General features: G+C 42.2%; 1 long non-coding RNA gene across 1 annotated transcript in view; it reads left to right on the top strand.

Annotated features, from left to right (window-relative positions):
- The first annotated feature begins 3,822 nt into the window (after positions 1-3,822).
- Positions 3,823-26,080, top strand: part of LOC113612164 (uncharacterized) — a 69,388-nt gene continuing 47,130 nt past the window's right edge. The window contains exons 1-2 of the long non-coding RNA XR_003429743.1: positions 3,823-3,894; positions 4,200-4,235. This is a non-coding gene — a long non-coding RNA (uncharacterized LOC113612164). The remainder of the gene's footprint in view (positions 3,895-4,199; positions 4,236-26,080) is intronic.

The following is a 26,080-nucleotide window of genomic DNA, read 5'->3' as shown; positions in this document are numbered from 1 at the left end:
ATCCCTCTCTCCCTCAAGACCCCTCAGTATACTCCTCAACTCTTGAGATCTTGAGTGTTAAATTCTCAAATGGAAAGGGATTGCTGTCTTGCTACTGCTGGTCTGGTTCCAGCCACCTCCAAATAACTTTCTGGTGCCAGCCCACTGCCTCAGGACCTGCAGTTCTCCATCAGAGCCTTGGATCGAATAAGACACAGGCAAGATCTGATGCCTTCACTTGTGCCCTTTGAGTTGCTCTCTGCTCAGACTGGGGCCCTTTCCTGCAGCTGCTCTGCTACTCCAGTACTCCACACTTGCGAACAGGGTGTGTGAGGGGCAGGGGAGAACGTGCCTCCATTGTTTTACAGTGTTCTGAATTCTTTACGTGTGTTTTGAGGACCCATTTGAGTCCAGGCCCATGTACCACCTAAGAGAGACTTCCACTCAGCCAGTAAATTTTGCACACTTATTGAATTATTTAAAACTACTTGATTTTTTGTTTGTTTTTTAGCTAGCAAATCCTGTTGTTACCCAGATGTAACTCGGTGCATAGATAAAATAGAAACTCAACAAATGTTAAACTCAGCAAATGTTAGATGAGAAAGAGAGACAGAGGGAGAAAATGTGAAATAATACTGTAAGATAGTCATATTAATATCTTAATGAGAAAGACAAGGTAACTGATGCTTAGAAAATTTAAATCACTTGCAGTGTGGCAGAGAGACTGCAAAAGCAGATAGACCTGGGGGATTTCCTGGCTCTGTCACTTTCTAGTTATATGATATTGGTCAAGTTGCTTAATTGCTCTCAGCCTGTTTCCTCATCTGTAAAATCTATACCATATGACTATTTGAATTAAATAAGATAATGCATGCAGGAAAACTCTGCACAGTGCATGTCATATAGTTAGAGCTTAACAAATATTGTTGATCATTATTATTACAGAAGTTTTCACATTGAGTATTCAATGGAACCATATCTGATTCCAAACCCTTTGGGTGGCTTCTATGAGGCCACATGTGCAGCCATCCTTCCTTCCTCTCAGAATCCAGTTCTAAGAAGCTGATGCGTCACTGCCTGCTGAATCACTCCTGCCAAGGATCTGGCTATGAATGACACATGCTTCTAGCTCTCTGGTTGCCTGAGTCTTGCCTCTCCAGAAGCTTGGGAGGCAGCTGAGGAAGTCCACAGGCCTTGCCGCCAAAATTGCTCCAGAGGGCCCAGCAAGGACCACAGGGGCTGTTCCATGCCAGGCTTAGTGGGACCTTGCCTGGGGAATGGGGTCAATGTAGAGGTGAGGGGCTGCATACAACATAGTGTTTAGAGAAGGAAAATGGGAAACCAACAGAAGCATTTTCCACCTAAATCTCAAGGCCATGCATATCTTCTGAGTGTTCACCTATAGCAGCCATAGGAAACATCTAAGTATTTCCAAGGATGTAGAGAAAGGCAGTTAAAATGATCCAGGGCACAGATGGGGGCTTGAGGAAAAACTAAATGATGAGAATCTCTCAATCCATAAAGATGATGATTTATATGGCCAAAATCTAAAATTAAAAAAAAAATTTTTTAAAGCAAAAAGAAAAATTGGGAATACAACCACAACACGTCATATCACCAAATGACAGAGTATTAAGATGAGAGAAAAACCATTTAAACCTCCAGCACATAGTTAAAGAAAACATAAGGAAATGCCAAACTGTGAAATGCATAAGAAAGAGACAGTGAACCTATTGCTTTTAAAATGGCATAGTTCAAAATACATTCTTTAATATTTTTACCCTGCCTGTTTCCAAAGAAAGAATTTGAAGCTGCAGTTCAAAATGAAAATGACTTCAGGAAAAACAAAATGAGGTACTTGTTTCTAGACCATCCTGAAGTGCAAAAGGCATTTCAATCCTTGGAGGTCCCCCAGTGTTCAGGGCCCCACATTGCTAGATACCAGGGAGCTTGCTAAGTGCCTCCTCCAGTCTCAGTTACAAACAAGGAAACTGAGGACTGGAGAGGGGAAGGAATGCTCTGAAGAGCCCAGTTAGTCAGTGTATCAGTCAGAGTCCAACTGGGAAAAGAGAAACCATGCAGAATGGAACAGAGGGAATTTTATTCAGGGAATTGGCCAAATGATGGGTATGCAGACAAGCCAACAGGAGCCAGCCAGTGAGGCAACCCAAGATTACCACCAAGAGCTGAAAGCCAGAGAGAAAAAGCCAGAAGACATAGAATTGCAAGAGCCTTGGGACCATTTTCCTGGTAGAAGCTGGCAGCTTTGTCCTATGGGAGCTGGTACTTTCGCAGTTATAGATTGTAGCCCTGGGTATTGCCTGAGGCAGAGAGGAAGGAGGAGAAATACTCTGGCTTCCCCCTAACTCTGCTCTCCAGTTACCTTTCAATCGGCTTCCATTGGTTAGGCCCATTAGGAAGCCAAGAGACAATGTGGGGTTAGGGGACGTGACACAGAGCAGAGCAGGGAAAGAGCAAGGAGTGAGTCTGAGGGTTCAGGCATGGGGACCACATTGTCCATCATTAAATCATCATTTCTTGGGCACTCCCTGGGCAATGCTACTGTCCTAGTAGGACATAGTAACTTTTGGAGGCAGCCATCAGAGCTGGCTCTCATGTGCAAACTATGGGGGCTGTGTCATATTTTGCTAATTCCTGATACGTTTCCCGGTCAGGGGACGGCTCACATATAATAGAAACCTATTATTAATCTTTCTAAATGGAAACTATTTTCTTAATGTATTCATTTGGAATTCCATATATTGAGTTAGTTTTCTTTTTCTTTGTGTGTGTGGGGTCTTCCTGGAAATGTAGGCATCCTAATTTTAAATTTAGAGTAGGAGCATTCCTCAGAAGTGGTTTGTATAGGTAAGGACTTTAGGCCCTTAAAATAGCCATCAGCAACCCTAAGCTATCCGAAATAGACATACAATCTAAGTAACATCCTTGAACTTGCTGTACATGTGCAGCTTCAAGATAGGTCCCTAATCTCTAACTTGCAAGTAGATTACCCTAAGACCTCTCTCTAAGAACTCTAGAGCTGCCACTTACCAAGAGGCAGAGGTCAAGTTCTGAACATTGGACAACATGTTCACCACAGGCACTAACCAATCAGAAGGCTGGGGTGGTGCTAGAGCATTGTCCTGGGGACCTCTTGTGTGTCAGGCGTTAACCCTTTCAGTGCTGCATTTTCGAGGTGGTGGTGGGGGGCAGGCAGCGGGGATGGTCAGGGCAACAGCAGTTTGCCAACTGATTCAGAAGTGTTTCAAATATAGTTCAGTATCCATTCTGGCTATACTGGTGCATACTGGCTGAATATCAACATTGCCATGAGATTTCTGAAACAGGGTGCTCACTGACAGAATAGAAAGGTTTTTAGGTATCCCAGAAAAGGGGCCCTAATTGGTAGCCCTGGTGTTGCCTCTTTAACTGTTTTCTCCCCAGGACCATTGCCAACTCCAGGGCAGTGACATCTCTAACTTGTGCTCAGGTCTTGGTCCCAAGGACAGTGCCAGGCACACAGACGAATGGCTCTCAGGTGAGGAAACTGACCACGGACACTAGTTGAGTGGATGAAATGTTGAGAAGCTCTCCCTCCCTCATGGCCAAGTTTTTGGGACTTTTTCTTTTTCCAAGATCTCCCAGAAAAAGCAGAACTTTTTTGCCCAGACAGAGCGTGTCACAAAGTTCTGCTTTCACTGTGTGTTAAGTGGAAATGATTAGGCAAGTGAGTAATAAGAGATTCCTCTCTGTGTTTCCTCCATGTTGGGAGGTCCTGCCGTGGACCTCTGCATACTCAGAGCTACAGTGCAAACTGCAATGATTCCACTGATAACCCCAGGATGCCTCACTTATCTGTCATCATGGCTTATCCACACAGAACGTTGCTGAAGGGGCCACTTCCTGGACACATACGTAGGTGTGAAGATGCTGGGGTGTGAGTGTGTGTGTGCGTGTGTGTGTGTGTGTCCAGGACTGACTCGAAGGAGTTAGAGTTTGACAAAAGTGATGGCACTTGTTCCAAGTGCCTATGGCTGATGAGGTTCTGCCCTTGGGCTGTGAGATCTGGACTAGGTTCAGAAACAACTGCCCTTAAGATGGTGACAACTGTCTCCACCCCACTGCCATTCACTGAGCACTTACCCTGTGTTAGGATGAGCATTTTACAAGCTCAGATGTAATCAGTAGTTCTGCAAGCTTTCATTCTCCTTATTTTACAGATGAGCAAACTGAGCAAGCGTTCTCAGCTCTCTCAGGTATGTCAGGGTGACCTAACTGTACCCCCTAGGCACTCTCCAGCTGGACCGGTGGGGATATGAGATCAGTGAAGCTTTTTGGTTGGTTAAACTCTGCACTGGGAGTTGGTAGATTTGTCAGAGATTCTCAAACCTGACTGCATTTTTTAGAACCCCCTGGGAAGCTTTCTAAAAATACTAATGTTGGGGCCCCTTCCCAGATCAATTAAATCAGATTTGTTAAGGATGCAGCCTGGGCATTTTGTTGTTGTGTTTTTAACTCTCCAATTGATCCTAACGAGCAATCAGGGTTGGGAACTACCACCTGGTTGACCTTATCTATTGGGCAGGTCATTTACCTTGAGTTGCCCTACCAGTAAAAGGGATTTCATAGTGGCAGCAGCCCACCTCCCAGAAACGAGAGCAAGAGCGCAGGAGCTAGAATAAGAGAAATCAGGTGTTGGAGCCCCAGTTACTACCCATGTGACTGTGGGAAAGCTACTCAACCTTTCTTAGTCTCAGGCAACAACTCAACTTATATGGCTTGTGAGACTTAAATTGTGAGAATTAAGTGAGATAACTCAAATAGAACATTTATACCTGACATATAGTAAGTGATCAATGCATGTTACTGATTATTATTGTGAAAGAGTTCCCTGCGTTCTTTGTAAGGGCTGTCTACCCAAGATAGTGGTTGTCTTGTAATGATTCGGTATTGTCATAGTAAACTGTGGTTCTCAAGTCCTCAGAAATGGAAAATGTTGCCTAACTTAAGGGGAGGGTGGAAAAGGATGGACCTAGGGAACCCAAAACCAGGAGCTGTTTCCCAATAGCAGAGAAGAGTTGGTCTGATTGATTTCTTCAGGCAGAATTGTCAGAAGCCAGTTTAATGAGTGTCCAGGTTTCCATAGCAGTTAAGAGAGCTTAGAGGGGGTTTTGTAGATGCTCCTCACACACACAGACTCCCTGGGGATTAGATGAACGTCAGCTGATGGCCACTAGCTGTAATGGACAATGCACCTCAAGCTTTGTGTTGGCTGCAAGGCAAGGAGGCTCCAGCAGCTCGGGAATGAAGACTAACCCACTGCCTGAATTCATTGCAAGATGACGCTCTGAGCTCCCCACGCCTGGGAAGCGTCTCTACCAGCTGCCAACACGTTACTCAGACTTTGACGGCGAAAGCTAACCTTTTGCGCTAGCTATTGAGTCCTGGCAATGCAGTAATCTGGCCCAATAAAAGAGGCGGCGGACTCTACCTACTTGGAAAATGAAGTCCATTTAAGTAACTCCGAAGAAAAAAAAGAATTTCTACAAGTTTGAACACAGGAAGGATAAATGCAGATATCTCATCTGTTGTCTTTCTGTGGAAGACACTCCATTTTTTTCCAGCACGGAACTTGCTTAGCCACACTTGGATGGCTGAGTGGCTGCCACTGGGGTTTCATTCTTCTTAACTGCAGGGTTTTATCATGTTGAAGTCTGGAACATGGGTTCTCAGAAGGCTCTGCATGGCAGTTAGGCATGCTGGCTCGGGTCTAGATCCAGAGACTCGTGGTCTGGGACACCTCTTCAACAGCATCTCGGACCATGACACCCCACGCTCACAGGAAAAATGAAAGCCCATGCAAGAACAGCAGAACTTATAGTCCAAGTTACCTGTTAATTCAACATTTACTCCTCTTTTAATCAAACTTAAGTTTATAACTTGAGCTGATCTATCCAGTAATCATTTGGTGTTCAGTCCCAGAAATGCACCAGAGTAAAGTGGTGAATCTTCATGTATTCTTTGAAGCGAGTTCTGAAGGCTGTACTCCTTATTGGGCCTGGAATGGTTATGATAACTCCCCAAGGCTTCTGCTGTGGGAACATACATTTCTAAGCTTAAGCGGGAAGAGTTATGGTGCTATATTATGGAGATGCAGGTTCCCATTGGACTCCGATCAGGAAGGGGCTCTTTCTGTCAAAAAAGAAGGTAGAAGTCTCTAACCATTGCAAGGTAGCAGGTAATACAGATGGCAGAAAGACACATGTAGTCATCTTAGAGATCTTTCAGAATACATTTGGAGAACCATCTAAACTTCAAACCCAGTTGGTGAACACTTGGTACCTGAGAGTAACCACATTAGCAGAGACCGAATTAATGGATTTAAATATTAATAAGGGTCCTAAAACAAGAACAATGCCCATCCCAGTCCAACAGCACTGGACAAGAACAGTGTGGAACACAGAGAAGAGTGTGGAAGAAGAGGGTCAAGCTGGGCCATGGCAGCGTCTGCTCTGTAAACGCTGACTTGTGGTCCCTGCCAGGCCCTGGGGGGGCACCTGTGAGTTTATATCAGAGCCCACAAGCTATAGATGGAAGCCTGCTGTCAGCTGTCACTGCCTTCTGCTCTGAGCTCTTCTACGTTCTCCACTGATTACAACTCCACAAGAGAAGGAGTCCAGGGGAGTCACATGAGGAGGTTTACACCACATAATACTCAAAATATGGTTCAAAATACTCAAAATATGGCTCAAAATATGGTTCATAAAATTTGTTAGACAAATTTCTTCTCCTCCTCACCCCTTTCCTGCAGGGCCCTCAATGGGGCCTTCTTTTCCCATGATTCTTCCCCAGAGCAGTTCTGAGCCCAATTCCCACCTTCTCCGTTCTCTCCTGGATGTTTTTTATCTCCTGTAACATCCAAATCCTCCCATCCCCTTATTTTGAAGAGTGGTTTCCCACTACTTCATGGAGCTGGGGCATCAGCCTGGCACCCAGGCCAGGAGGCTCACTTCTGCCCCAGAGCAGGTTCATCCAAGCACATCTCAGCGCAGACATGTCTCCCTGTGAAAGGCTTCCTCACGCTGCACAGATTCCTTCATTCAGAATGTGCTCATGGGGGCTAGGACCCTCTTCTGGAGAAAAAAACAGTTAAAAATCTCTGCTCTTAGAGCTTCCATTCTAATAAGGGAAAATAAAGTTTTATCTGATACACACACACGCAGACACATATTTGGCAATTGATTTGCGTGTGTGTATGTGTGTGTGTGTAAGTTAATGGGCAAATCTGTCATTCTCACTCCAGCATGTGGGTTCAGTCATTCTCAAAAAATTCTTGTGGCATTTTCTGTGTCTAGCTGCTCTTCCCCTGTGAGATGGTGAGTGAGTGGGGCCAGCTCAGCTAGGGTGATTCCCACAGGGGTTTTAGGGAGTGTGCTGTCCCAGGGCCTCTTACTTGCAGATGCGGTACGTAGAATATGATCTGGAGGCGCACAGCAGACCCAGGTGAGTTGACCATCTGAGGGGTTGAGGGGAAGAGAGTGCCATGGGGGCAAGGTGCAAAGTGGGAGTCCAGAAATCAGGACAGCAAAGCAAGGGTTGGTGGAACAGCAAATGGGAAGTGGTCCCAGACCATACTGGAGACAGAGAGGTGGTGGCGTTTTAGGCAAGTATGTGAGGGTGAGCCAGGATCACTTAAGAGAATGAGTCGTACACCTGCAGTGTCCTTTCCCCTGTTCCTCTCTCCCCCTATCTCTTTAAGTCCTCCTCCACAGGCCCCACCTAGACAGGGATCTTCTCTGTCTTGCTCAGAATAATGCTTCTCAAAGAGTAGGTGCTTAATAATTATTGGTGGACCAAATGATGGGCTTGCCCCTTTGAGCCTTCCAGCCCAGCTCAGCTTCACGATTTCTCCCTCCTCTGAACTGAAGCCCTCAGTCACCTGGCAGGAAGCTTTTGCAGTGTGGAAAGCACACAGAATGAAATCCTGGCTCTGCCTTTTATCAAGTGTTTCCAAGTCACTCAAATTCTTTCCACTCTCAGTTTTCTCATCTGCAGATGGGGATGTTTCTCACAAGCCTACATGCTTTTCCTGTGGTCCTATTTGTATTGAGGACCACAGGAACAGCAGGTAGGCATGGAAGTCCCTACTTTAAATCACGAATACAGCAATTATCTCGCCCTGCCATTTGACGTCTCTTTTGTCAAAGACAAACTGAATCCTAATTTGTCTGCCAAGCAGCTTTGCTGGCCTCCTAGCCTCTGGCATAAGCTTAGGCTGTACTCTTACTTAAGGTTATGCTCAACCTAAGTCCAGGAGAGACACCTTTTTTTTTTTGTGAAGGTTTTGCTATGTTTTATTTGTTTTATTTTCACCTTTACTGGGGGTGTATTGACAAATAGAAATTGTATATATTTAAGGTATGCAACTTGATGGTTTGGTATATGTGTACATGGGGAAATGGTCACCACAATCAAGCTAGTTAATATATCCATCACTTCACATAGTTACCGTTTCCTTTTTTCTTTCTTTTTTTTTTGTGGTAAGAACACTTAAGATCTACCCTCTAAGCAAATTTCAAGTATACAATACAGTATTGTTATCTGTAGTCACCATGCCGTTAGATCTCCAGAACTTATTCATCTTGCATAACTGAAACTTTGTACCCTTGATTAACATTTCCCCCTCCCCCCAGCCCCTGGCAACCACCATTCTACTCTCTGTTTCCATGAATTCGATTATCTTAGATAGGAATGACGTCTTAATTATGTCTCCAACAGTATCTAACCCCTTGCTTCTTCGTACCCAACAGATATCAATATATTTGTTGGTTTTTAACATTCTGTTAAAAAACAGTATTGGGATTGATGATCTGGAAGCTCATTTGCTGACTCTAAACTCTCTACAGACTGCAGTCTCTTGGCTGTGAGAGGTTAAGTAAACTAAAAGTATGAATAATCTCAAGGAAGTGTTGTATTCCTGCATGATAGAGTAATAAGATTCAAGGGATGCTGGGGGTACTTCCCAGGGTATTTGGGACAAACACTTTCCCTGGCCTGGATGGACTGTGGGTCTGACTGGCTTGGCATGTGACACCCTGCCTAGCAAGACAGGACAAGAAATGAATCAATTGCCCAGTGCAATGGTATGTGCTATTTCTAAGCCGCCTAGCTCGTGAGAACTGCACAATCCAGCAGCCCACTCTGATTTGTCACACCGAAGGCTGCCTTCTTAGTAAACTGTTGTCCACACTTCTGTTCATTCTGAGTCACCACTTAGTGTTCAAACTGAAATGCCAGCGCAGTCCTTGGAATACACCATGGAGTGTGAAACCAAAGGAGGTGGGGCTGGGTGGGATGGCACTTCCCGTGGAAACTTCCATGTCCTGCAAGGAAGCCAGAGCCTCCAGCCGGGGTTCTGCAAAGGATGGCTAACAGGCAGCCTCCTAGTCACAGCTACCCCCTCTCCTATGTAAACCTCTCTCTTCAAAGCCGAGGAAATCGAGGGTGAACTGGTTCAGTGACTTGCCCAAGGTCTCACAAGTCTTTTCATGACCTAGCTCCTACCCTCTCCCACGTTATCCCCACCTCATCCCACATATATCCTGTTCCCCAGTCAAAGTCATGTTAGCTCCTTGAGTGTGCCGCATTATTTCACTTCTCTTGTCTTTGCATGTGTGTCCCCTTGCCATGGAATGCTATTTCTGCTCCTCCAGGGTAGTGAACAACTCATTCTCCAAGGCCCAACTCAAGCATTCTGTCCTTTCAGAAAGCCTTCTTGGCCACTCCTCAGCACTCCTCATTCCTCGTCAAAGCAGAGCTCTTTGCTTTGTTCTCTGTGCTACCTGTGCTATGTTCACATCACTGCCAGTGCCCTGGATTACATCATTTATTAGAAATCTACTTGCTTTCCTAGGCCATGGAGTCAAGTGTCAGTAAGGATTGTGTTCAGTTGCAAGTTACAAAAAGCCCAGTTAACTCATAGTTTAGACAAATTAGGGAGTTATTTTTTTTTTAGGCAGCTAAAGTTGCCGTGATTACTCCATGATACCATTAGGGACCCAGTTTCCTATCTTTATTGTGGTTTTTTTTTAAAAAAATAAATTTATTTATTTTATTTATTTATTTTTGGCTGCGTTGGGTCTTCGTTGCTGCGCACAGGCTTTCTCTAGTGGTGGCGAGCGGGGGCTACTCTTTGTTGTGGTGCACAGGCTTCTCATTGTGGTGCCTTCTCTTGTTGTAGAGCATGGACTCTAGGCACGCAGACTCAGTAGTTGTGGCTCGCAGGCTCTAGAGCGCAGGCTCAGTAGTTGTGGCGCATGGGCTTAGTTGCTCTGCAGCATGGGATCTTCCCGGACTAGGACTCAAACCCATGTTCCCTATATTGGCAGGCAGATTCACTGCGCCACCAGGGAAGCCCTTTATTGTGGCTTTTTTCCTCATGCTTGTCACCCAGTGGTCACAGAATGGCTGCTACTTTACTATATCTACATTCCAGACTGGAAAAAAAAGTAGGGGTAGTGGATAATGACGTATTCACTAATCAAGTCTGCTCCTTTTACAGAGCATTTCTAGAAGCCCCACTTAGTGACTCTTTCTTGTATCTCCTTAGTCAGAATGGTATTTTATAGACACCCCGTAATGGCAAAAAGGATGGGAGATATATTTGTTTAATTGGGCATATTGAAATGCATAATACAATCGGGGTTTGGTTAGTAAGGCAGAAGGGGAAGAATTAAGATCGGGTAGGCAAGTATTAGTGTCTACCATATGCAGGGATTATGTTTCACTTATTCTCTCTGGGGCTTAGCGTAGGGTATGGCACATAGTAGGCAGTCAATAAATAAAAGTCCAAGAAAGAAAGGAAGTTTTCTGACCCCTAGACCAATGCTATTTTCCCAGTATGACTTAGCACACCTTTGAGCTTTCAGACATGAAGCAAAGCTTTCTGGGCGTGGGGAGACCATGAAGGGAGAGATGACTGGAGGGAGTCTCAGACAGATGCTTAGTGCTCAGCTGGGAACACTCAGCTTAGCAATGCCTGGGAGCTAGGAGAAAGGGAAAGAAAGGTCCTTCTTGGGATGTATGGCTGCCATGTTGTCCATGGGACCCCCGTTCCCAATTCAAAAAAACATGTTAGTCACTACATGACTTCAAAAGCGTCACCAGGTTCATGGGACATCTCCATCCCATTTTCCAGTTTTTGCAGTTGAGAAGTCCTCAGCTACAGAGCTAGACTCAGTCTTCCTTCCTCTAAGGCCAGGCACTATTTCTGTATGTCATGCTCGTGCTGTCACGCTTTTCACAATTATGAACAACTCTGCAATGAACATCCTTGAAATAAATCTTTGGGTTCATCCTTGTGCATCTTAATTATTATTTCCTTAGTCTAAATTCCGAAAAGTAGAAATGCTGGGTGAAAGGCTATGCTCATTCTTAAGGTTTCCAATGAGTGTTGTCTAACTGCCAGAAAGGCTTGTTGCTCTATGCTTCCATCAGTCACAAATGGAAAAGCCTCCCATCTTTCCAGTGGTGGTTGCTCTCTCCTCCTGAAGGTTTCAGTTGTGAGGCAGTCATTCCAAGGGTCTGTTCTGTCCTCCCATCCAGAACAACTCCCAACTGGAAACAAAGATGGAGGCCACCTGATGTTAATGTGTCTCAGTTCCCCTACTTGATTATAAGTGTCACTCTGGAAAGAACAAGAAACACAGATTCTGTGTGCATAAAGGAAGCATTCATTAAGTGCTTGATGGGGGAGCTCTGAGATGGTTCTGTGGTCCTAGCTAGGATCCTGGGGATTTTTCTTGACGTCTCTCTACTGTTCTCCATCAGGTCACCGAGTCCTGTCAGTTTGACCTTCTAAACACCTTTGCATTCAGCCTCCTCTTCTAAATCACCTTTTCATCTGCCTCTGACCCTGTCTTAGTCATGTCCTCATCATTTCCCTCAATTGACCGCTTTGCCACCCATTTCTTTGCTTCTACCCCTCAACCCATTCTCCACACAGCCTCAGATTGATTTTTTAAATACCTATGCCACACCACAGTCCAGCTTCATCCTTGTTTTTAAACCTGTTCTTATAAGCCAGCAGCTCCCTAAAGTGCTATGTTGCCTCATGTCCTCACGCACAATGAGGATTCCATAAGCAGGATTTATTACAAGGAGGCTCCTTGTTCACTATTTCCCACTCCCCTTTCTCCAGAGAACCATCTTAGAAACCACCTAGTTGGACTCCTTCATTTTATAGATGAGGAAATTGGAGAACTCACACCTTAAACACCTTCCCTTCCCACTTCAAATAGCAAATTTACATTCCCTGTGAAAAGTCAGCTCGTCATCTGTAGAGAACAAACGTATGGACACCAAGAGGGGAAAGCGGGGGAGGGGGTGGTGGTGGGATGAATTGGGAGATTGGGATTGACATATATACACTAGTGTGTATAAAATAGGCAACTAATAAGAACCTGCTGTATAAAAAAATTCAATTCAATTCAAAAAAAAAAAAAGTCAGCTCATCATCTCTTCTAGCAAGGCTTGGGACACCCCCTCTCTAAAGCCCAGGCTAGGGGCTTCTTCTGTGCATCCTCACAGCACCCCGTGCTTGTTATCTCTCTGTATTGTGACTATTGTTTCATTTGTTTTTTCATCTTCCTCAGGTAGACTACATTTCTGAGGGCAGAGATTGAGCCTTATTCAACTTTCTATTTCTACAGACTCTAATAGTGCATGTTTGGTCATTGCTCCATGGATGTTTATTGAATGAATAAATGAATACTTGGTTATGGATTGGAGGAAGGATCAGCGCTGGTAGAGAAAACACGTTGATAGTGACTCTCTTCAAGATGTAGAGACTAGAATATCAGCTTCCCGCTTTCACACACACGTAGCCCAGGTGTTGCCCCTTCAGTGAAACACCCTGAAGAGATATGTCCAAGTAGTATGTTTCCATTTGGATAGGAAATACCTCTTTCCTTCTGAGATATTGTTTTATTTTTGTGGGAAAAGCAAATCAGGGAGTAGATAATGCACCTCACCTGTGCATAATATGACAGGGTTTGAAAACATTTTTGCTTCAATAGTTATATTTTCTTAAAGTTACCATTTATTAAGAGCTTACCATGTACCAGCCCTATTAACCTGTCACATGCATCTTTTTCATCTATTTCTTACAGCAATCCTAAGAGTTTAGTGCGAATGAGATTTACAAATTTATAAATGTAAAACCTAAGAGGTGAAGAGGTTAGAAACCTGGCCAAAGCCATGTGGCTAGTGATTGCTTCAAAACTGATCTTTCAGCCTCTAGTGCTCACCCTCTTAGTTATGACATGACACCCTTTCTAAGCACAATCAGTCCTCTTAATCGCCCAGTGAAATAGGCTGGGCTTGTGCCCCTGTTCCCACTTTACAGGTGCGGACAGTGACCTGACTGGTAACATAACTTGCCCAAAGACACCTGGTTAGTACCATTGGGACAGGATTCCAAATCTCCTAATCCAGCTCTCCTGACACTTAGCAATCTACTAGATCTACTAGAACTCTTATCAAATTAGTGGACACTAATTTTTTTTAAAAGATGAGAAAACTGCAGATGGAGTTTGTTTGGTGACATAGGAAGGTTAAGAATAGCCCCAGCTGCTTTGGTCCTGCAAACCCCCAGGCTGGCTGGGAGGCCCTCTCCCTCAGGCATTCTAAGGAAACAGCTCCCTCTTTAGGCCAACTGGAGAAACATCAGGGACTCCAGGCACACTGCCCCCAAACTACACTGAGAACCTGCCAGGGTGGTAGAACTCTCCCAGGTATCTCGTGGATATCTTCAAACAGCTAGACTTAGGGTGTTGTTGTGTGTCCGTTAAGAGGCCGTATATTATTCAGGACTGTGCAATTGAAAAAATGGCTTTGGTGACTAGGATTGAATCACACGTGAATCTCAGCCCTGTGACTTTGTAGTGCCCACCTGTGAGGGAATCCGATTGCCTCTCTTTTTCTCTTTCTCCATCATAATGGAGGAGAAGGAGCCAGAGATGGCAGCAGAGACTGCAGAGGGAGGCAGTCAGTGCCAGGCTAAAGGGAAGGGGCAGATCCTGAGCTGCGTCCCCTGGGTGGGTTGACCCATTGCTGACAAGATGGAGAAGGAAAAGAAGTGGCTGGGTGTGGGCCCTCATGGTGCAGACCCTATGCTGCATCTAAGGAGCAGAATAGGAATAGGAAAGGAATAGGAAAGGTGAGAGGGTGAAGGAGCAGATATGGCATGACCTGAGGAAATACAAGACCCAAGGAAGAAGGTTGAGATGTCTCTTCCACACTTAACTAATTAATATCATTGGCTGGATGCTCATAAAATCTCTTATTTGGAGGGAGTCTAGAGTTACCAAATCCAGCTCCTAATTCAGCTGCTAAATTCTCATCCACTTATCTGACACAAGCAGTCCCCAAATAATTCATATTCTCTTTCTTTTAGGGATAACTTTAGGATGTATGTATTGGGGACCACTTTCCTTCCTGTGTGAAGAGCTGGGAGGTCACACAGTTATGGCCGAAAAACAGAGTCTTACTGTCAGAGAGCCCTCAGAGAGACAGCTTGAAGCCCTTGATTGTACCATACAAGGAGTTGTACTTCCAAAAATTGGATAAGCAACCGATACCAACTCCTCTCTTGAGGCCACCTGGATGGCCCTAGGGTGTCCACATGCCCTTCCCATAAGTCTAACACTCAGTGCAATGAGCCCTTTTCCCCACAGGCACAGGGATTCCCAAAGTGAATTTTCGAGAGTGAATTTTTAGGCTCCACTGTGTAGCTCTGGAAAAATCTTGCTCCTCTCTAGCCTTACTCTTTCCATTTCTGAAATGAGGAGTTTGACAAGATTGGGGGTTCCCAGGAATGCCCTGCAGAATCTAGAGGATATTGGGGTGAGGTCCCCTCAGTCTGTCTCATGGACAGAGAGGCTTCTCTTACATCTGTGTTATCATATTGGATGTCCACTAAATATTTTGTTTGAATAAAGAGCCCACAGCTAAAAACATGTTTGAAAACTACTGGACCAGATGATACCGGCTGTATCATCAACAGTATTTCACTCATTCAACAATATTTATTGACCGCTTGATGTGTGCCAGGTACTGTTGTCAAGGAAACAATGGTGCACCAGAAAAAAACAAAACAGATTTCCTGGGAATTCCCTGGCGGTCCAGTTGTTACGACTTGGTGCTCTCACTGCTGTGCCCTGGGTTCCATCCCTGATCAGGGAACTAAGATCCCACAAGCCACATGGCACAGCCGAAAAACAAAACAAAACAAAAACAAACAAACAAAAACAGATTTCCTTGTGCAATATAAGCTATCGTTTAAAATCAGGGGCATTTGGCCTTCTACCATAGACTTGATCTCAGACACAGAGACCTCATCCTCATCTTCAGATGAGCAACCAGGATGTATACTTTTACACACATTTAACTTCCTGTTTTCTGGTAGTCTCACTTCCTCGAGAGAACTTGAAGCTTGATTGTTGAATATATGGTGTCCACAGACTCCCAAAGTTTTAAAGGAACATAATTTTCCTAACCAAGAGTTAGGGCAATTGAGCTGACAAAAGAAGCTTTTTAAAAATGATTTATTTATAGGAAAATTCTGAAAGATATAAAAATAGTATCATGTTTTGTGAATCTTACTTGACAGATTCTTTATTTTAATTTAAAAGAATAATACTTCATGGGAAGAAATTAAAAATTTATCATAATCATTCAGTTAACGTATTATTTGTATGGCATTTTTCATCATTCATCTACTTGTATGTATTTGAAAAAAAGAAACTAAGATCGAGGGCCTGCTCTGTGACAGGTATTTTTCTGGGCACGTTCATATTCATCTCTTGCCTCACTTAATGACTTAATCTTCAGAGCAATCCTGCAAGAGCTATTTACCAGTTTTTAAAGATAACAAAACTGAAGCTTAATATCGTTCCGAAGTTCACAAAGCCAGTAAGAAGTCCACATTTGAAATACACAGCTGTCTAATCCTAAAGCCCATCTGTATTTTTCCTACCACTTGGTGCAGCCTCTCCACTTGCTCAATATTATTTGTTTACAGTTCTTTATAGTCACCTTTGGGTACATCTCTGAGTAATCATTAGGAAAACTAAAGTTATATTTTACCATTTCAAAGGTCACCAATGAGTTGTCTACCCCTCTATTCAGAAGTGAAGCGACAAGTGTGTACATTTCCTGATTTAGCATTCAGGAATATTGGAATGCCAATATTCTAGGCACCAATATCTTCTGATTTGTAGATAATTTCACGTTGTGTGAATTGGCTACCAAGTTTGCCTTTATATCAAGGACACAACATCCTTTAACAGTAGGATTTTTATAACGAAGCAGTTAAAGGTTTGCAAAAAGAATTTTTTTTTCCTTTTAGGGCGTTTTGCATCCAAATAAACCAAGGATAATTGATGAAGACTAGTAAGTTTTCTGTCCTCAAGGTCTTCATAATTAAAACTTCATATATAATTTCCTTGAAAAGAGCTGTAAAATTCCAGATCATGGTAATTATTATCAATAACAATTTTCTTAGAGAATTTTTACTTTGTAAAGCAAAAATAGGCTTCTCTTTAAAATTCTTATACCAGCATACATACTCATATTTGGCTTCTAATGCCAACAATTTCTGTTTTCCATCTGAACATTGCCCCACCCTGCCCTTTTCCCTCTCTAATTTTGTAAATTGGATTGTAAAAACAAATGGTAAAGATGTAGAATAGTCAAAACAATGTTGAAAAAGTACAGACTTGGAGGACTCACATTCCCCAATTTCAAAACCTACTATAAAACTATAGTAATCAAGACAGTGTGGTACTGGCATAGGTATAGACACAGAGATCAATGGAGTGCAATTGGGAGTCCAGAAAAAAACCCTTACAGTTATGGTCACATGATTTTTGACAAGAATGCCATGAAAAGTCAATGGAGAAAGAATAGTCTTTTCAGCAAATGACGCTGGGATAACCACATGCAAAATAATGAAGTTGGACTCATACCTCACACTTATATAAAAATTAACTCAAAATGGGTCATACATCTAAGTGTAAGAGCTAAAACTATGAAATTCCTAGAAGAAAACATAAGAGTAAATCTTTGTGACCTTGGATTTAGGTAATGGTTTCTAAAAGGACAAAAATAAATAAATTACACTGCATTAAAATTAAAACTTTTGTCCTTCAAAAGACACCATCAAGAAAGTGAAAAGACCATCACAGAATGGAAGAAAATATCTACAAATCAAGGAAGTTGATAAGTAACTTATTTCAGGAATATGTAAAAAAGTCTTACAACTCAACAATAAAAAGAAAAATAACCCAATTCAAAAGTGAGCAAAAGATTTGAAGAGAAGTTTTTCCAAAGAAGATAAACAAATGAACAGTTAGTACATGAAAGGATGCTTGACATCATTAGCATCAGTGAAATGCAAATCAGTGCCACAATGAGGCATCACTCACACTCACTAGGATAGCTAAAATAAAAAAGACAGATAATGGATGTTGGTATGGATATGGAAATTTTAGAATCCTCATACATTGCTGGTGGGATGTAAAATGGTACAACCACTTTGGAAAACAGTTTGCAGTTTCTTCTCCAACTGTGAAAATAGAGTTACCATATGACCCAGCAATTCCACCCCTTGGTATATACCCAAGAGACTTGAAAACAAATGTCCACGCAAAAGCCCGTACAAGAACTTCCATAGCGGTGTAATTAATGATGGCCGAAAAGTAGAAACAATCTAAATGTCCATAAACTGAGGAATGGATAAATAAAATGTGGTATATCCATATAATAGAATATTATTTGGCAATAAAAATAATAAAGAAATGATACATTACAACTACCTATTATAGGCACAACATGGATGAACCTCAAAAACATTGTAATAAGTGAAAGAAGTCAGTTATAAAAAACCATATATTGTACAATTCCATTTATATGAAACATTGAGAATAGTCAAATCCATAGAAACAGAGAGTATATTAGTGCTTGCCTGGGGCTGGGGGTAGGGAGTAATAGAGAGTGACTGTTAATGGATATGGGATTTCTTTTTGGGGTTTGAAATTTGATAGTGATGATGATTGTACAGCTTTGTGAGTATACTAAAAAAACACTGAATAGTACACTCTAAAAGGATGAATTTCATGGTATGTTAATTTTATCTCAAAAAAGTGGCTTCCACTGAACCATGACATGAATGAGAAATAAACTTTTATTGTCCTTAGCCACTGAGATTTGGAAGTTGTTTGTTACAACACTTATCTTGACCTAATCAATACAACAAGTCTGAAAATTATGACTCAGAATCTCTGAAAATTTTCTTAATAGCCATGCATCATTTTTAACTGATAAAGTTAACCTTAAAGAAGTTGAAATATTATTGCTATCCTTCAAGGATACCCATAAATCTTGAAGATCTTATATTCAAACATAATCAAATTGGTCTGCAAAGCAGTTACATAAAATAAAAAATGTTTCAGTGTATCTAATTGTAGTGTATAAATATGAAGACATTTCAATATTTTATAATATCAACTTCCACATCAACTGGAAGAACTTCAGATGTGTTATACATATAATTGTTTCAAGCTTGTGCCATTGGCATCTATTCTCACCAATGTTATGCTACAGTTGTTTGATAATTTCCAAAAAATACCCTTAGATAAGACTTATATGGTTTTGCACCTCCAAAATGAGTATTAGTACTGGTATATGACAGTAGCAATAATCTTATCAAGAAGTGTAGTACGACTCATAATAGAAGACAAAAACAAAAACAAAACATTAGTTACTTGTCTAACTAGTCAGGATGTCAAGGTCAAAAACTTTCATGTTAACTCCAGTGTTAACTTTTAAAAAAAAAGCTTCATTTAATATAATTGTATAATTCCACTTATATGAAATATCCACAAATTCATCCATTATAAGTGTACAGTTAAATGATTTTTAGTAAATTTGCAGAGTTGTTCAACCATCTCCATTATCCAGTTTTAGATCATTTCTATCACCCAGAAATGATTCTTAATTTTTGTTTGCCATCAACCTCCATTCTTTCCCCCAGCCCCAGGCAGCCACCAATCGACTTTCTGTATTCATAAATTTGTTAGCATAATGTTTGGGGGATTCATCCATTTTGTAGTATGTAATAGTAGTTAGTTCCTTTTTATTACTGAGTAGTATTCCATTGTGTGATGAGTTTGTTTATTCACTCATGAGTTGAAGAGCTTTTGGTTTTTCCTGTTTTGGGTTATTATGAACAAAGCCACTATAAACATTTGTGTACAGGTTTTGTGTGAACATAAGTTTTCATTTCTTTTGGGTAAACACTTAGGAGTAGGATTGTTGGGTCAAATGATAAGCGTATGTTTAACTTTATATAAAAACGGCCAAGATGTTTTCCAAATTGGCTGTCCCAGAAATGTATAAGTTCCAGTTGTTTTGCATCCTTATCAGCACTTCATATTTTCAGGGCTTTTTAAAAAACTAGCTTAATAGGTGTGTGATAGTATCTCATTGTGGTTTAAATTTTCATTTCCCTAATAACTAAATATGTGAGCATCTTTTCATTTACTTGTTTATTATATGTGTATTTTCTTTGGTGAAATGTCTACTCAAATCTTCTGTCTATTTTTTATTTGGGTTGTTTGTCTTCTTCTTATTGAGTTGTAAGAGATATTTATATATTCTGGGTACAATTTCCTTATCAGACATATAATTTGCAGACTTTTTTTTTCCCAGTCTGTGGACTGTCTCTTCCATTTTCTTAATGGTGCCTTTTAAAGCACACAAAAAATTAATTTTGATGAAGTCCAGTTTACCAGTTTTTTCTTTTGTGGATTATGCTTTTGGTTCGTATCTAAAAACTCTGCCTAACTCAAGATTACAAAGATTTTCTCCTATATTTTCTCCTAAAACTTATCATTTAGGTATAGTATCCATTTTGAGTTATTTTTTTATATGGCATTAAATTAGGGCTCAAATTCATCTTTGTAGATGAGGATATTCAGTTGTCCCAGCACCATTTGTTGAAAAGACTGTTCTTTCCTCATTTAATTGCCTTAGTACCTTTGTTTAAAATCAATTCAACATAAATATAAGGAACTGTTTCTGAACTCTCAGTTCTGTTCCATTGATCTATATGCCTATCCTTCTGCCAGTATTCTAGTATTAACTTCTAAGATGTAACTTACTATGATAAAGGCAACTTTTTAATGCTAAGGGTAAGCTATATCTATCATAATTGTGAGGCACAATGTTTTGCTCAATATCTCAAGCTCCTGGAACCATAGTGTCTTTTTTTATCATTCATATGATAAAAAATTAGGTTTCAGCAAGGTGGAACTTAAGAGGTGCAGTCTAAATATCTGGAGCCATAACTGTGTCTTACAGAATGACATGTGATTTGCAACAAACTGCATTTTTAAAGATATGTTTATAATAAATGTCTTCAGTATAACACTGAAAGCTATAGGGCTGATAGCTAGCTTGTGTTTATCTAATATAAGAAGTATTATCTACTTGAGGACATGGGGAGGGGGAGGGGTAAACTGGGACGAAATGAGAGAGTGGCATGGACATATACACACTATCAAATGTAAAACAGATAGCTAGTGGGAAGCAGCCGCATATCACAGGGAGATCAGCTCGGTGTTTTGTGACTACCTTAGAAGGGTGGGATATGGAGGGTGGGAGGGAGACGCAAGAGGGAGGAGATATGGGGATATATGTGAATATATGGGGATATGGGGATATATGTGAATATATGGGGATATATGTGAATATATGGGGATATGGGGATATATGTGAATAGCTGATTCACTCTGTTATACAGCAGAAACTAACACACCATTGTAAAGCAATTATACCCCAATAAAAATTTTTTTTAAATAGTATTATCGGGGCTTCCCTGGTGGCGCAGTGGTTGAGACTCCGCCTGCCGATGCAGGGGACACGGGTTCGTGCCCCGGTCCGGGAGGATCCCACATGCCGCGGAGCGGCTGGGCCCGTGAGCCATGGCCGCTGAGCCTGCGCGTCCGGAGCCTGTGCTCCGCGACGGGAGAGGCCACAGCAGTGAGAGGCCCACGTACCGCAAAAAAAAAAAAAAAGTATTATCAAATTTTCCACTTTGAATGACATTTACATCACCAACACTGTACATTATTGAATCTAAGATGCCATTAATTATACAATGCACCATTATTTTATGTACACTAAGAAAGAAAAACATGCTTTCAGTTAAAATATACAATAGCAACAACTGAAAAAGATGCACACTAGTTACACAGATGTAAAATTCTAAATAAACGTGCATCTTAAAACTGATGAAATACAGTGTATTGGGACAAAATGTTACTTTTGAATTGTCACATTTTTTCCAAAAGGGATATTCCTATAGCAGGATCACTTTAAAAGTATATTTTCCCTCCTTTTCTTTGTATACACTTTGACAGTAAAATAAAATTCTATAATGATTTCAGTGATTTTGAATGTATTTCAAATGATATTGAAGTGGGAGTTTGCATTAGATAGCTTTAGACACATAGTGTATCTGTGTATCCATGAATAATTAACATTTCTTCAGCCAGTGTGAATCTCATCTTTTGAATCCATGTACATACTTATTGGAATGCCCACTGATTTGAATTATTTTGAAACTATTTACCAAACATTGGAACTTCTGGGATAGATCAGTGATTTACAGCAACCCTAGGATGGCATATTTGAATCTGGACAATCCCAGAAAATTCAGGATGTAGACTCCCTATACCATGGACATTAGTCACTGGTGAGACTGCTGAGAAGCCACAAGCTCAGCCCTCTATGGAATGTACATTCCAAAGTGGAAGAATTGCCAGATGTGCATAGATCCCTGTCATTTTCTCCAGGACTGAATTCCTACCATGGGGCTTGAGCTGCACAGAGGCAATCTGAGCAGCTGCTTCCGCAGGGTCAGCCAAGGGGCATCGAAACTGTCCTCACGCCCCCCTAATCTTTCACTTGCTAGCCTGCCCCCAGTGCCTTAGTGTCATCGCTTTGAGGTGAGGCCCTACCTGCAGAGAGTCTGTGTCTATGGAGGGATGATACCTATTACATATTATTTATTACTGGCCTGGGAGGAAACAGGATCTTGAGGGGAAAAGGTAAGGGTTTGGGGCACCAGGTCCTCTAAGTTTTTCTGCTTATAAGAAAGCTGAGACAGGACTTCCCTGGTGGCGCAGTGGTTAAGAATCCGCCTGCCATTGCACAGCAGTTCAAGCCGTGGTCTGGGAAGATCCCACATGCCGCAGAGCACCTAAGCCCCTGTGCCACAACTATTGAGCCTGTGCTCTAGAGCTTGCGAGCCACAACTACTGAGCCTGCGTGCCACAACTACTGAAGCCCACGTGCCTCGAGCCTGTGCTCCACAACAAGAGAAGCCCCCACAATGATAAGCCCATGCACCACAACGCAGAGTAGCCCCCGCTCACCACAACTAGAGAAAGCCCTGTGCAGAGCAACGAAGACCCAATGCAGCCAAAAATGAATAAATAAATAAATAAATTTATTAAAAAAAAAAAAAAAGGAAAGCTGAAACAGGCTTAGACCAACTTAAAAAGAAAGAGAGGCTACTGAGGGGCAGTTATTCTAAGGATATCTGAACTTAACCAGGAATTTCAAAGCTGTTCAGAGCCTAATATTGCTCTGTGAACACCTCAGGACCACTCTCCTTGCCTGTGTGGCCTCCTTCCCATGTTGAGTCTGCTTTTCTCTGCACATCTGCTCCATTCCACTCTCAAGGTAGACTAGCTAATCTTTAATATATTTTCAAGTCCAAATTCTGAATGAGCCAGAGTGCCTTTCCTAGCTAATTACATCAGTCTAGTTGGTTAGAGCCTTTCTTACCTGGCCACAAAATGGGCCACATAATGGGCCATAACCAACCCACACATGGGCTGTTCTTGGGCCAGATGTTGCTTTGGACTGATCAGTAGCCAGCCCGTGGCCACTTCTGGCCCAGAGCTGCTTCCCTTGTAGGGGCTGCCAGTGGGCCAGTTGTAGCTGGAAGTAGATATTGAGCAGGTGGGCCCTGTGTCCAGAACTGGCACTGGAGAGATCAGGTAGACAGGAGAAGATGCTGACACCCAGGGAGAGTAAGCAGTTGGGAAGGACAGGGAAGGGCAGCACAGATAAACCCCGTCTTTGAGACCTGTATATAAAAGGGCTTTGCATCACAGTGCTCCGAAGACTACAGTTCAAGAGTAAGGTGTTTTTACTAGTATGCAATTTTGCCTCTGGATAACCCATAGCAGCTTGTGTCAGACAATAGTCTTTCTTATGACAAATGAACAAACACAGTGTCTTAGCCTGGGTTTCCCCCAAAGCAGAGCCTCAGACAAAGGCTTTGATGCAAGTGATTTATTTGTCACATCCTAAGGACCAGGTGAGGGACGAGGAGAGTGAACATGGAAAGAAGAGAGTCAATACCAAGATTCTTTCGGAAGTTGGCCCCTGCTAGGAGTGACTGGTGCTTGATCTCTCCAGGGTCTTTTGAGGAACCTTGTAGAATGTGGTCTCAGAACCATCTGCATGAGGGGAGTGAAGGAGGAGCATTTATCCACTGGATCTCATCCCCTATTGGTCAAGGGGGCTCCACAGTTTCATGTAACCCATGCGTGAGTGCAGAGCTGCTTCTACCTGCAGGTCAGAGGGGCGGTGAGAAGTATAACCACAGTGCTCTTTGCTTGCACCTGCAGGGTGCTGGCCCAAGCCTTCAGGGAACTGGTTTCTGCTTTAGTGCCTGGAGTAAGAGGTGGGGCCACAGAGATTCTGAAATACATGAGAGACCTCCAACACATCTAGTCACGATCGACTGTATGAGCGATCTGTCTCTTGGGGAAGTACGTTTTTATCTGATCCAGAGTGTTTAATTCCATTTGGCATGCAAAAACTCTCACCTGTATCAATTTCCTTCATTTCTTCAGGAAGAAAACTCAAAAGTACAAGCCATACTTCAGCTATCTGTTCCTTAGGGAACTTGGTCTCTCTCTTAGGAACTGCCCCGCCCCACCACACACACCAAATAACCCATCATCTGGGCCATCACTCTGTTGCACAATTTCAAAAGATGCCACTCACATCCTATTCCATGGAATTCTTCAGAGCCACAAGGCTATATGCAGTGGCCTTAATATTTCTCCTGACCATGGTCAAAGTAGAATCCACGTTCAAATAAAACATCACCACCAGGGGGTAAGACGTCCCAGGATTAGTACTGCATCCCTTAATTGTAGTGCTCTCAACCTCATGAAAATGTGAATATCCCTCAATGGGAAGCAAGTTAATCTGTCATTAGTTATTTTCGCTTTAGTAAAGTGAAGAATCAAGTTCTTGATGGGAGTGAGGAGAAGGGAATGAATGAGGGCACTGAATACTGGTAAAGGAGGGGTAGAGAATATGTGGCTAGAAGTTTCTAAAGACAAACTCTAGTTACTTCACAGTTTGAGCTGGGACTGACCTTTCTCAGACTGGTTTGAGTCTGATTCACTGTAGCCCAAGCAGTATAATTCCTCAAGACTTCATGTTCTGCAACTTTTAATCACATTGATTCACCTACGCCTCTGCGGAATCTTCAGAAGCTACATGCCATGAGAATTTCAAAGCTAAGAGTCTTCTCTATGAATACCCCCTGAGACAGCCCTTGAGTGTGATCAGACAGGAAGACAGGAATACTTATGGTGCATCAAAGTATGGGGTCTTAGTTTTCCCCAAGGTGTTTCTCATCTAAAATCATACAGCAAAACAGAGATTCAGAGAGAAACCAGTGAACAGTCACGTACCAAGAGTTGTATTGGATCAAATAGGATGTAAGAGCAAGGTTGGAGAAATCAGAAAGATTATCTTAGAACCCAAAGCACTGAAGGGTTGGGAAAACATGGGCCAAATCTGACCTGCTGCCTGTATTTATGAATAAAGTTTTATTGGCACACAGCCACACCCATTCATTTATATTTTGTGAGTGGCTGCTTCTATGCTACAGTGACAGAGTTGAGTAGCTATGACAGAGACTGCATGGCTTGCAAGGACTGAAATATTTACTTCCAGCCCTTTACAGAGTAAGTTTGTCAACTCCTAGATAATCTTACCTCTGTGTGTGCCAATATCCCTGCTTTGTCTCTTTACAAGGCAAAGATTTACCATTGGTTGAGAACCCACTGAGGTACTACTCCTTGAATTTTCAACTGAGTATCCTGGAACGATAAGTGGAGCGTTCAGACACACACTGCCTCAACCTCCCCATTTGAGGACCTCTTCCTCGGGGTGCAGAACCATTCATTCCACCAGTCGACAGACCCAGAGCATCAGCTGAGTGCCAGGCACCAAGCTAGGTCCTGGGAACATAAAGATGAATAGAAGGTGCTCAACTCATTGTTCTGTGTCAGGGAGAAGCTACACAAGGCAGTTGCTGCCTGTGGCCTAGTGTTTCATTTCTCACTGTCCTTCTCTTTTCTCTCTTTCATCTCCCTCCCTCTCTTGTTCCCCCCTCTATCCCCACCGTTTCACCTTGACTCTCTCCTTGCCTGTTTTCCTTTCTTTCGTCCTTTCTCTTGCCCACATCTCAGGCCTGCCAGTGCCACCCAGTGGCTCTGACAGACATTACTTAGACTTGCTGAGAGCCCTCAAGGTTGGGAATGACCACAGGGTTGTCAGTGAGAGCCTATAATTAGGGATTCACAGACAACTAGAAGGCTCTAGTAATCCTCCCCTGATTGCTTAAAGCATTAATATTAACTTTTAAAGTCTTTTATACTTTAGCATAAATGAAGGAACCCAAGGTAGGTTTGTTAAGGGTAAAGAGATCAGGAGAACCCTAAATGATTATTGTTAAAGAGGTTTCTGCATAGTGCCCTGAGCAGACATTGCATTTGAGTTGTTTCAGGCATGTTATTTAGATGGAATGTGATATGGATGTAATAAAGTGTGCAGTGATGGATTTATGACTATAACCAGTTTATTGAACCATCTAAATCTTAACAATGTATTAACATGGAACAATAGTATATATTTTCCCCAATCGCTGCAATTAACTGCA

This window comes from Aethalodelphis obliquidens, unplaced genomic scaffold, assembly GCF_003676395.1.
Source record: "Aethalodelphis obliquidens isolate GAN/ISIS:26980383/991018 unplaced genomic scaffold, ASM367639v1 scaffold73, whole genome shotgun sequence".
Lineage (NCBI taxonomy): Eukaryota > Metazoa > Chordata > Mammalia > Artiodactyla > Delphinidae > Aethalodelphis > Aethalodelphis obliquidens.
The sequence above is the reverse complement of the archived record's forward strand: the minus strand, read 5'-3'. Positions and strand labels throughout refer to the sequence as shown.